Source organism: Aptenodytes patagonicus, chromosome 4 (genome assembly GCF_965638725.1).
Source record: "Aptenodytes patagonicus chromosome 4, bAptPat1.pri.cur, whole genome shotgun sequence".
In the NCBI taxonomy this organism is placed as follows: Eukaryota; Metazoa; Chordata; class Aves; order Sphenisciformes; family Spheniscidae; genus Aptenodytes; species Aptenodytes patagonicus.
In genome coordinates, this window is record NC_134952.1 from 51,329,699 (window position 1) to 51,343,810 (window position 14,112).

Sequence of the window (14,112 nt, forward strand, 5' to 3'; positions counted from 1 at the left end):
TCTCTGTTTTGGTAACACTAATGAAATACCAAAATAACTTTGTGTTAAAGGTAATTGTTTTATATTCCTTATGGGCAAAATTTTGCAAGGAATTAACAGGGCTTACTACACTGTAATTGTGTGCACTTAAAATCCAAAGGCTTATTTATGTATCACGTACAGGGTTGTTTGGTAAAACTGTGGTTTAAGACAAGAAGCCCTCATGACTTTTGCTTCTTTGGACTGTTTGCTTCTGTAGCAAGGAAAAGAATTCTTGGTTCAGTCAAGAATAACAACACTTTATTATTTGTCCCATTAACTCTGATCCCATCATACCTAAGGTTTCAAAACTGAGAGAAGCAAATGAACGGGTATTAAACAAAACACACACAAACATTTTATGTTTATTTAGAATTTCGATCAGCAATTGCTGTGAACTGCTAACATATTGATTTGCAAGGCCACATTTTCCCTTAAGCTTCTGAATATTCTGTAGTTTTTTTAAAAAATCTCTTTCTTTTTTGCCTTATTTCCAAACTCTCCCTCTCAATTCTCCACCAGGGAATAGGATCTTGTCCGTGTTCTGTGGTGGATAATGGAATTTTAATGAAGTAAAGTGATAGAGCCGGCCAGCTAACACTGGCTCTCCCACTCCTTTGTGAAAAACCTTTCCAAAGGATGCCCCTGGTGTCCAGTCTTCTGACATGACATGACCTTTTCATTTGATTTTTACAGTCTGATTTTTTTTTTTGTTACATTTTTACAGTACAGTGGGGTAGCTTTTATAGCTAGAAGAACAGAGGGAACTGTAGGCTCTTCTTATAGCACAGTTGATGTGTTGTATCTACCGTGTGATGTGATGGAAGAGAGGATGCTTTTCCCTTCCCTCCCATATCTGCAACAGCACTGTAGCTGTTTCCCGCAGTGTGTTTAAGTTGCAGGGGAGTATTGCCTTTGATTACTTACATCTACTTAAAACATCAATCACTGTATTTCCTTTTATAATTAAAAATACTTAACTTTTTTCCTTAAAATGATGTAGTTACAGTCTACATGTTTGAACTTTTTATTAGATCGTGTCATATTACAATGATGTCAAATAAATCTAAATCATTATCAAAAGGAAATCTAATTTTATCAAAATGTTTAGATAAAGGTTGAAACAGTTTCAGTCTGTTCCCCTTTCTTCTGGCTGGTCCTTCCCACTGGTACCTTTTTGCTCTGAAGTGTATTTTAGAAGTTCTAATTTGGAACCAAAAGCAAAGTAAAACTTCAGGTTTTTTCCATGGAATTGGAATTTCAAATGTGGACAAGCCCTGACAATAAAGCAGTGCCCTAAGTTGTCTGGGTTACAGATTCCAAATTCTCACGTGGAAAGCACAGAGAAATTAACAGTATAATGTAGGTTGCTCATAATGTTGAGAAGAATGCAGCTTTCAGTAGTCTTTCATTCCTGTCAGTTATGCGTGTGCTTTCTAACCATATCTGTGTATCTTCTGCCCCCTTCTCAATCTCAGTGGCCATTGTGTCATGGTAGTTCTGCTTTCCAGGATGAGCTATGAGGAAGAAAAGTAATTGTTTAAAGGGTAGTGTTGTTTTGTGCATGTCTTGCTGCTGCTTTTAGGCTAGAGCAGGAGCAGCCTGCCTTACTTAGATGACATACTCTGCTAATTGATACTGCTACACTCTGTGGTTCATCTCTCATTATAGTTGGAAGCATAATCCTGTGGTGACAAATTGCTGGGTGAGATTCTTATCCTCAGTCTGGCCATATCATGTCTGGAAAAAGAGCTGCAGCCACATGAAGACCAGAGCCCCTTGCTATAAGAACTGGGTGAAAACTAAATAGTGAAGTATGCAAGACTTAATTAAAGTGCAAAGCACACTTCTCTTGTAACATGGGCAGCATTTCAGAGCTGTTTGAATTCCACTGGGGACAGTTTTATGGCTTACGCCATTTTATGATGAGCTGCTACAGCCATGACGCTTTCCTCTCTGGGGGCAGCTCATGACAAGGGAAAGAGAAAATACAGTGGCTCAAAGGCATCTTGTCTACTTTTTCCTCAAGCTGCATGTTGTGGGATGCATCTCTTAAAAGTGCAACGTACCATCCCTCTCATGATCTAAAGTGGAACAAAAATGACCCTGCAGGTATTTGTACTAGGACCCAAGGTCTAGTAACAAGAATTTCTGCACTAGAATTACTGTAAAATAATGGAGGTGGACATGGGGATACTAGCTGACCAGATGAAGACACATGCAGTGAGCCTTAAGAAAGGTAGATATCCTAAGGTGAAATAGTGAGTGTAGATGTTTCCAAGAGAGAGACAGAGAAGTGGAAGTTTATTTCATACAAAGCCCTGGTGAGATCTTGCCCAGAAGTCTGTCCAGTCTAATCACAAATGTGGAACACTGGGAAAAGAAGAGACAAAAAAGAGCCCAAACACCACCACCAACTCCTCCTCCTCAGGGTCTGTAAGGTTAAGTTTTAGTCTGGAACACAGTCAGCTTAATAAAAAGATCACATGACAATATTTCTTGTGATTGCAGGCATCTAAAGCTTGTCTTTTCCAACACCATATTCTTATATGTTTCTGTGTATTTCTAGATCGGCTTGTGCTTGAGTCTTCACAGTATTAGGGATGAAGAGCTCATATACAATGAAACAGGAAGAGTTTTAAAACATAGCTCAGACATAATTCATTTGCAATGAGAAGCATATAAAAACCTGTTCTAGAACAGTATATAAATGGTCTTTAAATTACTTCATTTTCTTATAGGATGATGCCATTTAGATAATGCAGGGTGAAACATATCTATAGCGGTATCAGGAACTCTTGACAAATATTCTGATTTTGTTACTAGCCTATCAAATATTTGGTATTGGAGAAGTGCTACAGGAAGGTGGAGTATTCTGAGTGGTGATACTGGGGTGTAGCATGACACTGGGAAGAAATCTGGGGAGTGGATGAACCAAAGATCATAGGTAATGATTTAAAAGGAGGGAAACAGATACCAGATAATGCTTACAAAATGTGCATTAATACGCTATCTTTTGCCTCTTTTGGCAATTAGCAACCATCTGCCATGCAGGAGAGTTTAGATAAAGTGAGGAGTAGCAGAACAGGGCCTGTGGATATCTTCTTTATGTACTGCTCTGCACTGATTTTTTTGTTAAATATTAGCACATTACTAAGATCAAAACAGATGTTCCCTGAATCCAAATAATACCTATTGCTATGTTAAATTTTTATCAAGAGACACTTAATTTCATGACCTAATATTAACCATCCTTCAATTGTTGTATTTCAGACAGTGTTAAAAATATGTCTGTACTGGCAACAGTGATCCGTAATTATCATTATTTCTTGTTTTTACTGTCAGGTCGCGCACTGTTGGCTTTGATAGATTCAGGTCATGCACTGCTGTAATACAGGTCAATTAGGTCAAAAGAAGTAGGCCCTTTAGTCTTATGCCTCTGAATGTTTTCAAACTGAAAATTATATGGTAGCAATAGCATAAATAGAAGATTTCAGGCATCCACATATTTGCAGTTAATCCCCAAACATGAATAAGCTCGTAGGAGGAACTGGATTAATTTCATTATGCTTTTTTTTTTTTCCTTTGGGGTAAGGATTATGGATAAAAAAATCCTGAAACACAGTCTTGTAATGTGATACAATTCATTGTAGTCGCCTTGACCTTGGAGATGAGAGGATGAAGGTAGCTAAACACTGCAACAATTTACTGAGAGTTTTAGTAGTGTGTCAATCACTTGAAATCAAGTAAGAGATTTAGATTTTTAAAATCTAGGAGTCTACTGTGAAAGCTTGCCCTCAAAATGGGGAGGGGGAAGAAAATAATTAGTTCATTTCTAGAAACAGATTCTAGGTTTTACTGGCATATACTCTGGCTGCTGATTGTAATGTGCTAAAGTTCTTTTACAGCTGGTTGCCTTCATTTGATTGAACTAAATTGGGCTTTTAAATTTAAAATACATCAAGTCAACAATACAAATAGAAACAACCCTTCTTTTGTTCCTTTATAAAGAAGCACTTGAAGTGGCTGATCAAAGGGGCTACAGATCCCTTTAGTGAGGATCTGGTAAATCAAGCTATCATTTTTATGAATAGTATTTTGTATCTTACTTTGGTTTTAGGTTTTTTTTATGTAGCAGAATTCCATTAGTGAAAGCTTCTCTGCAATTCTATTTCCTCTGCTATATAATGTTGATCTGTGAAATTGTGTTTAATAAATATTACAGTAGTGGTCTGACTATATCTTAAGAATGTGTTTCCCCAGATCATCTGTGAAGCCTGAAAGACACCTTTTAATTAAGATCATAAGCCTTTAACAGATCATGAAGGGAGTATTAAGGCACAGGCCTGAGAAGACAGTGGAACTGTCCTCACTTGATAGTTAAACTGATGTGCTTTTACAAATCAATATGCTTTCGAGGTCTTGAGAAAATAGACAGTAACAGGATTTTCTATGTTTTAACCATTACGGTCAGTCTGCGGTCAGTCATTTAATAATTCCAGCTTTGCATATCTGAAGGGGAATATTCCTTCTGCTGCAGAAATCTTGCTAGCTCCTAACCCCCGAAGCCTGGGGTTCTAGTTTGAAGCCTCTCACAAATTGCTGCTGACATTTGTGCACATAACAACTTGAGTTGTTTTGTCCTCAGGAGTAATTTCACTGCTAATTTTGTAAGCCACTTAACAGATTTTGTGTATTTTAGGTAAATTTAAAATCCAGGGTACTGTATTGGAATTGGGCATTGAAAAGAGTGAGAGGTGCTCTTGTAACCGTGCTGAAGACCTCTACTTCTCTGTTGTGCCTTAGTCAAATGGGCAGTGTGGAGAGACTTCTGATGCTACTGCTGCTTCTGTACTGAGAAATCACAGAATGGTGGAAATGGTGGGAGGGGATCTCTGCAGGTCATGTAGTCAAACATCTTGCTCACAGTGGGAAGATGCTAACACTAGATCAGGCCAATGATGTCTTTTTCTAGCCAAGTCGTGAAAAACTCCCAGGAGAGAGAGATTGAGCCCACTTATTTTCACCCCACTTACAGGCTGCTTGTCTGTCTCGTAATAACTTGACTTCCAAATGATAATGCTGTGGGAGACAGTGCCAAAAGAACCAGTCTAAATCTAGTTCTTTAGTTCAAACACTGGACTACTTAATATCCAGAAAGACCATATTAATTCCCACAAGCATCCCGAAATACAGTTTTTCATTGCTGTCATTCAAAACCCTTGTTTTGTCCACTGGCAATGTCTGCGTTACTTTGTCAATGCAGCTGTTCCACACAGGAAAATTTCAGGCTTTTGCCCACCCAGCCAGTGTTACAGGCTGTAATACAGATCTGAAGTTTGAGACTTTGAACCTTGCTGACGCTCCATCTGAAAGGGAAGGATTGTGTGTAGAAGAAAGAACGAATGTTGGAGGATGACACTGTTTTACTGTTACATTCTTATTCTTTAGCTTTTACGATTTTTAAGGCTTGGGAGTAGCAGGTTACTCTTAGTCTAAGCTTACTTTTAGGTTGTGAAAAGAGGAATGTCCTGCTTTTGTACACTCCCAGTAGGTCAGAAGTTGATGTAATAAAAAGTATCTAGTCTCCTTTCCAAACCCTTGGGGTGCAGTTTCACAATTGCCCTGAGCTGAGCTAAGCCTGTGCCACTCCAGAAGGAAGGATCTCATTCCCTCCTTTGGGCTGTCATCAGTGCTCATGTGGTTAGTTGGATCAGAAGGCTGATCTCCAGGGAAAAAAATAGCTGTGTCTCCACTTTACAGATGAAGCAGGTTCAGCAGAGGGGGACAGAGTGATTTCTTGCAAGTCGCACAATAAATCAATGGCAGAGCTGGAAGCAGGGGCTCGGTATCGTGACTGTTGTTGTTGTTATCTGAAAAGTACGATCATGTGGCTCCATTTTTTTCGTTCTGAGAGCTAAATTTTGGGAGCGTGGTGCAATCCCACTGGTTAAGTGTGGATTTAAACTGGTGAAACTTGAGGTTGGAATCGGCTTATGTGTTTTTCTTTTGTTTATCCCGTGTTTCTGGTCAGCAGCACGTGCTGTGCGTGTCAGAGATGTTCCTCCTGGGAGTAGAATAAGCTGGAGCAATTTCGTGCAGCATATTTCTTTGACAGCTTCTTTGCCACAATAAATCATTATGTTTAATTTATTCTTTGCAATGTTAATTTTCCCTGCTCAGTTTATACTTATCTGTAAATGAGAAAAAAAATCACAGGTAGAACAGAGGAATAAATGGCAGATGGGTTCAGCTTAGTTGTTGGCAATTAGGGATCGTGTGGGTATGTAGAGCCTGTTGCTGCGGGTGTTTGTTTTAATGCCGCCAATTCATCACTGTTGTGTTGGGGATTTTTGGCTATTCATCTCGCAGATAGTGGTAAAGAGTTATTGTGAAGGGAGCATCCTAGCCAGCCTTCCAGATTCCCTATTCCTAAACAGAGAAGAGGGATTTGTTTTAATAAAAGAGCGCTCTGTTCCTGGTTTCTGCAAAGGGAATTTTGAAGGACTGTTTGCTTTGGTGCCCTGAACAACTCCTTCCGTTGTCTGGGCTGCTCTCCAGTGCTTATGCTAATACATAATGGAAAATAATGCTGAGAATGAGATGGTTGTTGAAGGAATAAAGAGAAAAAGGTTCACCCTCCTTCTTCATAGAAAGAATTTCAGTGCTTCTTTGATCATCTCATGTACATGAACAAGTTTCACTTGCCATCACCTTTCAGAGGAGACTCCTGTAGAAGGTACTGAGGACCATCCAGACACCAGGCCACTCTCCTTGTGCATTAGGAGAATTATCTGGGGCATAAACAACCATGATAGACCTTAGTTCTAGAAAAGGTGGTTTCAGGAAGCACACAATTGCACATCACAGTTTTTTTTAGTCGTGGAGCTTTCCTTTTAAAGGTCATTCTGAGAAGATTTCATTTTTTCCCTATAAAATGACAATAATTCTCCTTAAAACAACCATATGGCTTTGTCTTTTAACCCTGCTCTGAGGTGGATGGAAGATGTGGGGAGAACTGGAATTCTCTGTTTATAAGTAACATGTGGTGGGCCAAATTAATCAGTCATGGTTATAATTCTTCTTCTTTATGATTATTCTTTTTTCTCCCCAAGACATTTCAATGACAAATAGCACATGAAATTCATCTGGTGGATGGGAAAGAGGGCTGGAAGAGAATTCTTTCCAAAGGTATTTGTAATAGTCTCAAAGAAAACAGAGGAGGAGGAGGAGGAGCTGCTAAGGGAAGCTTATGGGATATGTGTCAGGGCTGAGGAGGCAGACTCAGCAGGTTGTAAACTTCCAGCTCAGAAGTAGTAGTAGTTCGGTTCTCTCTGAAAGAATTTCATGTTGATATTTTAAAAGCACTGGAGCTGATACTTGAGCTTTGGTTTATTTCCCTAAGGATTTGTGTAGGTTTCTGTCTAGGCTCAGGTCAGTATCTACATTTTCCTTCACCTCTGGAATTTGAGTGGGAGAGCTCAGTTTGCAGTTATATTGTGTTGGTTTCCATGGCCTCTTACCCTGACGTGCAAGAGAGAGAAGAGATTGTTACTTCTTCCTTTTTTTTGTTCTTTTTCTGTACTGCTCACCTACTTTGTCATTTCATTGTAAGTTATTCTTTGGTGTCTGCAGATCATTCTAGTATAGGTAATTGGTTATCTTAAGTAGCATCTGATTTGGCAGGTCGAACATTGAAATGATTGATCAACTACTCTTTCAAAGCATGTTACAGGTGCATCCTCACTACATCATGGGGGAATAAGATTCCTAGTGAGGCCTGTCACATTGATAGTTTCTTCCTTCTTACTCTATTTCTGTCTAATGCTTGCTGTGCAGTTTGCACAACTGTACTTTAGGCTCTGATCCTGTCATTTGTGAGATGTTGTGTTTCTGATTTTGCTACAAAATTTCTCTTTTGAAAAGTGGTATTTTGCTCAGTGCAGGTATCGCCATTTGAATTTAGGCCATGTTTACGTATGGGATTTGTTCTAGTTTTGGCCATCTGTGACAAACCACAGACTCAACTGAGCTAGTACTAGCCCTTAGCGTAGACAAGGATGAGCTGCTTTTGCACCTGTTTCCAACTACTTCAGCTTCAGGAAAAGAACCAAGATCCAGTGGTACAAAAAGTCATGTTGCCTGTTCCCTTGGAGGCTACAACCAAGGCATGTCACAGGCAGGTCCCTTGCTACAGAGGAGTGAAATTAGACAACACAACCCTAAATGTGGAAGGTATTCATGTAAGTATGGTCTATAAGTATGCATAGCCACATCCTAATCTTGGGAGAGTTGTTACGAAAGGTTTATCATCTGTTCTGGGTATAGTGGACATTCCCACCTCCTGAAGCTTGAGGCAAAGGCTGACTTCTAATTAAAGAGAAGGTCCAAGTCTAATCATAATGTTCGAACCACAAATAATGATTACTTTGTTAAATCTCTCTTTTGATCTACAATGTAATACCTAGTTCAAGCAAAAGAAGTACATCAGTGATCTCATGTTATATTAAGCAATATTTTTGCTTGGAATAAATGCTTAGTGGAAAGAAATAGCTTTGGTTTTACTATTATAATTCTTCTATTCCATGTTATCTGGACTTCTGCTTCCCCATCCCTTCACATACTGGCATCTAGTATTAATACAGTATTAGTTCCAACAATCCTGATATCATTTTATGATTGGACCAATTCAGGAAGTTTCCCTCCTCTCCCAGGAACACGTTCTTTTGGGCAACTGCTTTTAAGACCATCATGTTGTTTTATTACCTTGTTTCCACTGCCCCTTTTAAAATATTAGGTCCATGAATAGCTAAAAGCATGTAGTGCTCCTGATGGATGAAGGTTGGACAGCTGGGAAGGAAAAGAATGGTATCATGGGACAAGTACAGTAATGACAGCGGCAGGAGAGGCTTTCTCACCACACCGTACTGGTGTATAGGACAGAAGATTATTTGCATTACTGCCCAATCTATCTTCTTCCTTCTGAGGCTGTTGACAAGGAAATGTGTTCTGTTAAATGGACATTTTACAGTGTGAACAGACTACCAATGCTTTCTGTTAATAACAGCATTTATTTTTTTCCATCTAGGACAGGTCTGAAATGATGACACAGTTCTCTCTATTTCCAGACTGTTCCCATACTGTCTTTCGTACGTTTTTTAAATGATGTCTGTTAGTATTTGAATTGACAAAATGCGCTTCTTAGTGCAGTAACTGCCTTGCTGCAGGTGCTAAACAGGTATTTTGCTTAGTATAATACAGATGTACTTGAATGGCAATATAAAACAAAATCATTAATGTTCTTGGAGGGCGTAAAATAGAAATTGCCAAGATTATTTTCACATTTTAAAAAAAAAAAAAAATCAGGATTTTCAAATGTCTTAAAAAGTAAATAACCCAAGATTTGTCCTTTTATCTTAAGATTTATCTTATTAGAACAACTGAAGTAACTGGAAAAAATGGTGAAGCTTTCAGACAGGCAACCTCCTTTCATCCTGAAAGACAACTAAGGCTGTAAAAATCGTCTTTGTGGAGCAGACCAAAAGTCCACTTATTCCAGTATTCTCATTCTGTCTTTGCTTATGTGTGAAGTAGAAGCCTAAGGAAAGAAGATAAGGAAAAAACAAGCGTGCATTGGAAAGTATCCATGCATTCTGTCAGCATCCAGATTTGTGTGGCTCGGGGCCTCTGAGAGAGGTGATGCTTTGTATTTAATAGCCCTCAATGGGTTTTCTTTAGTTTTTTTTGAATTCATATACACTTTTAGCACCCACACTGTTTTGTGGCAAGCAGTGCCACAGCTTAACCTGCTGTTGCATGCTGAAAAGTCTCTTTGAACTTGGTGCCTGCCAGTTTTATATAACGCTTTCTACGTCCTGTAGTGTAAGAGACTGAGCTGTCATTCCCTATAGCTTTGCTGCTTCTTGAGAAAGTTAAAATGCCGTTGTTCTGGGTTTAACTAGATCGTGTTAATCAATTAGGCAGTCTTAAGGAAAAGGTCACTAATACTTTTGAGACCCAGAGGCATGTTAGCAAGGGGAGAGGGGGATAAGGTTGTTGGCTGACATGAGAAGAAGGACAGGAACAATTTACTGCCTTTGGAGTTAAGGGCATTGCTGAGACTGGAGGTTGGAGAAATTACCCGTTATCTGAATCGAGAGCCTTTAAGCTGCACTGGAGATTTAAAAAAAAAAAAAAAATTATTTTCTAAGCTTGTCTTTGTAAATACTTGGGATCAAGGGTCAGAGGTCAGAGATGAGGTGGTTGCTATGAGAGAAGGGTAACTCCACTGATCGGTGCTTTTTCTGTCCTTTCAGTCGCCTAAGTAAGCTGAACCTGACACTTTGTGGCTCTTAATTTCCTCTGCCTAGTTTACCTGATGGCATGTGGTACATTGACTGAAGTGCATGGAGGAGCATGTGAGAGAGCTATGTGTTTTGGTGATTCTTACAGGTTAGGGAGCGGCATTGATTTCCGTGGCTGTGAAATGTTTTGGCAAGATGTTTCTTATGACCGTTGCTCCGGAAAGGTCCGGTTCAATCTGTTCTACAAGATGTTTGTTTCTGAAGCTAAACTTAGTTGAGTGGGGAAAGGTGATGATAGTGATTATTTTTTCCAAGCTATAACCATCCATTAGAGGCTGCAGTATTTACAGATTTGCCATATAATTTGAGGTCCATGATGTTGTAAGACAGCCAGGGTATATGATTGAGGGTGGAGGAAGTTCCTCTTGTCTTATAGTACGTTTGTATGGTGACTTGCTCAAAGATGAGATCTGTTTCACCGGAGCTGTGTCCCCCGCGGTTAAAGGCCTTCTCTCGGTTGTTGAGAGAGGTATTTTGAGTGCTCTCATAGCAAATTCAGTGCTGTGCCTGCCTATCAGGGTTTTGCAGTGTGTTTGGGATAGATGCAGGTTTGTTTGGGATAGATGCAGGTTTTGTAGGTGTAAGTGTGATTTTAAAAATCTGTTTGTCTCTGATGGTTGATGCTTCAGTTTCACCCTTGGAAAAGAATTCAGGTATCTAAAAACTTGCTGTTTTTCCCCAACTTGGACTAACAAAGATACTACCTTTACTTATACGCTATACCTTACCTACATCCTTGTAGAATCAGAATTACAAGACTTGAAAAATAATCTTTGATGCATATCTTTTGGGAATGGTTGACCTTAATTTCAGAGTTGCTGGATCTTTGTGAATGAATAAAAAGGGCTGCAGTTTAAGATCATATTTAAACTTGGAGGTAAACATTGTAGACCTACAGGTGTATGAATGTATGGTTTGTTGTTAGGTAGTGCGAGTTTCTGAGGAATCATTTTCTATATTTTGTAACCAAAAGCTCTGTCAGTATCTGTGGTATAGAAGAAAAGGAAGCGATTCAGTGTTTTTGGAGGAAGGGCAAGCGAAGAGCGTATAGGCAAACATACCATTTCTCTGACTGAGCTGCATGCAGGGCATTTTCTGGAAAGACAGGTCTGGTGAAGGGTGTGGTTATGAGATTTTATTTTACAATTTCTGTGCACTGTGCATTCTGTAAGGGCCACTGTTACAAGTTCATGGACCTCATGTACTGTAGGGTGTAACTGGGTGAGTCAACAGTCCATTGGAACAAGATGTGATCATGCATGAAGATAGTTTTACTTTTGTGAGGCTTTAACACAGGAGGGTTGAAAATTAGTTTCTGCTGCTTGTTAAACGATTTATTTTATTTTATTTATAAATATAAATGGCCAGTTTGAAGCCAGTATGTACAAAAGATGACCTTGTAATATTCTTACAGATATTTTTTGGCTGCTGGTTCATATTTACAGTGTAGAAGGGTTTTTGGTTTTTGTTTTTAAGTGCTGAGTTAAGACTTCGCTATATTTGATGCATATGTATTAATACATCTGTTTTACAGACTGTCCCTTCACAACAAATGTCTTTGCTCTCAATATACATCTATGATTAAAATAATGAGGGAGCTCCTTTTGTTTCCTCACTCAGCTAAAGCTTAAACTCCAGCATATTTCACACTGCTTATTTGACTCAGATAGCCTACGAAGAAGTTGAATTAGGCTAAAGGAGCGTGGAAATCCTACGGGATGGGACTTGTCAAAGAGTTCAACGTTGGCCGTTGTTACACTTTGAAATTCTCAAAGGTGCTCAGCTGATTTTTTTGGCACTGACGTCACACCAGCATCGAACACTTCTCGTAATCCCACTTCTGTGACTTAGGTTAAACTTTACCTTTTGGATGCTTCTCAAACAGCTGGTTTTGATATTACAGAGCTGGAATTGTATGCTGTTAATCTCTGACTAGGCAGGATCCAGATACTATCTTAACTGCTGAGTGTAGAAGCTATTTGGTACTGTCCCTTGGAAGTGAGACTCAATTATCCATCTGCCGGAGGCCTTAAGATGCCTCAAGATTCCCCAGGAACCCCTTCCTCATACATACACTAGTTTCCTCCTCAAAGGATGCATAATAGTGGAAGCAAATGGGCCTATATTTTACAGATTATTTTTACATTGGAAACAGACAGATCTAGGCAAAATAAGAAACACCTATACCTTGTTCCCTTCGTTTGATTGCTGCTCTGAAGTCTTTGAAGTCTGTATTGTTGCAAGCACCCGAGCATTCTCCTCCGGATTCCTCACCTCCAGCTCATACATCCTCTGGGTCCTGCTGAGTTCTTGCTCTTGCAGTCAACACCCTTTAGTTCCTGCTTGTTCCCCTCTGGAGCCATGCTCTGTTGTGTTTCTATTCCTAAGCTTCTCAGCCTCTGTGTTTTCAAAAGGCCAGATGAAATACACCCATCTTTTCATTACTTTGGGTGATTTCCGCCCCCATCCCCTGTTCTTTTCTCTTTGCTGATCTGCAGGTAACTGGCTTAGTAGGGATTTAAGATACTCACTGTTGTAAAGCAGTGTTATGTGTTTTGTTAGTAATCATTATTAATGCTTCTAGTCATATGAGGACATTCACATACCACTTTCCCCCTTTACAAAACTTTAAAGATAACCTTAACACTATACTTATATGTTCTATGAAGTACACAGACTATTTGAAGAAAATCTAATATCCATACTTTGTAATAGTTAAAGCCCTGTAAAGATATCTTGAATCCTGTGGATCCAGATCTACAGGTTTTCTTTATGCCTTTGTCCTGCTCATCCTTCATGAGTAAACCAGGTTTTATTCATCTGTGATGTCAATTACAAAGGTTCTGGAGCTCATTCAGCCACCAGATTGTATTTGATGTACAGAGATGTATGAAGCAAGCAGAAAGTCCTGTCAGTGGCTAAAGAGGGCTTTGATTTACTGACTGAAATGCTACTGCAAATAGTTGAAACAAAGAACCGTTCTTCAGAAACAAGCTTTGTTTTGTATTGTTTAACTGTAGAAGTAGGGCACTGTCATCTTTCCCCGTCTGCAAATGCAGAAACTCTGTAGACTTTAATGGTAAAGAATGTCCATCAGAAGAAGCTGCAGTTTACAGCTAAGTTGTTTTATCTGAAAGAGCTGGTTCTTCCCTTCAGTTTTTTAACCCTTACTTTTGTGTCTGAATATAGTGCTGGCTGGGCCCAAATATCCTGTCACTATCACTATGACAATTCAGTGATACTTGCATTTACATTTACAGTGCTGCATTGCTATTATGCTATTATTCAAATTATAGGTGCTTTCTACTGCTAGAAATTTTTACTACCAAGGTTAAATTGTCATTAAAGCATAAATACTGTTTATTAATTTTAGTCAAAACATACTAGCAGGGTTATCACAACAGTGAGTAAAAATATGTTGATAGGTGGCATAGAGGAGAATCTTAGCTGTTACAGGAGGGCCAAACTCTTCAATAAGCAGAGCCCTCCATTCTTGTGATGTACATTTTATTGGGAGCTGAAATCAGTAAATATACAATGAAGATTGAGAATAACTTGAATCATGCTCTGAGGATTTGCCTTTCTGGAATGGGTGTGTTCATACAGTCATCTTCGGGATCAAGGTGCAGTTTGGCTCAGGTTGTTGTCTGAAAGAAAAGGCTAGGGGAAATCTATCTAGCATGTCTGTAGCTCTGAATCAGAAAGAGTTAATTCAGGGTACACATGAGCT

General features: G+C 39.2%; 1 protein-coding gene across 5 annotated transcripts in view; it reads left to right on the forward strand.

Moving 5' to 3' along the window:
• Positions 1-14,112, forward strand: part of SH3D19 (SH3 domain containing 19) — an 85,569-nt gene that overhangs the window by 20,039 nt on the left and 51,418 nt on the right. The window lies entirely within an intron of this gene.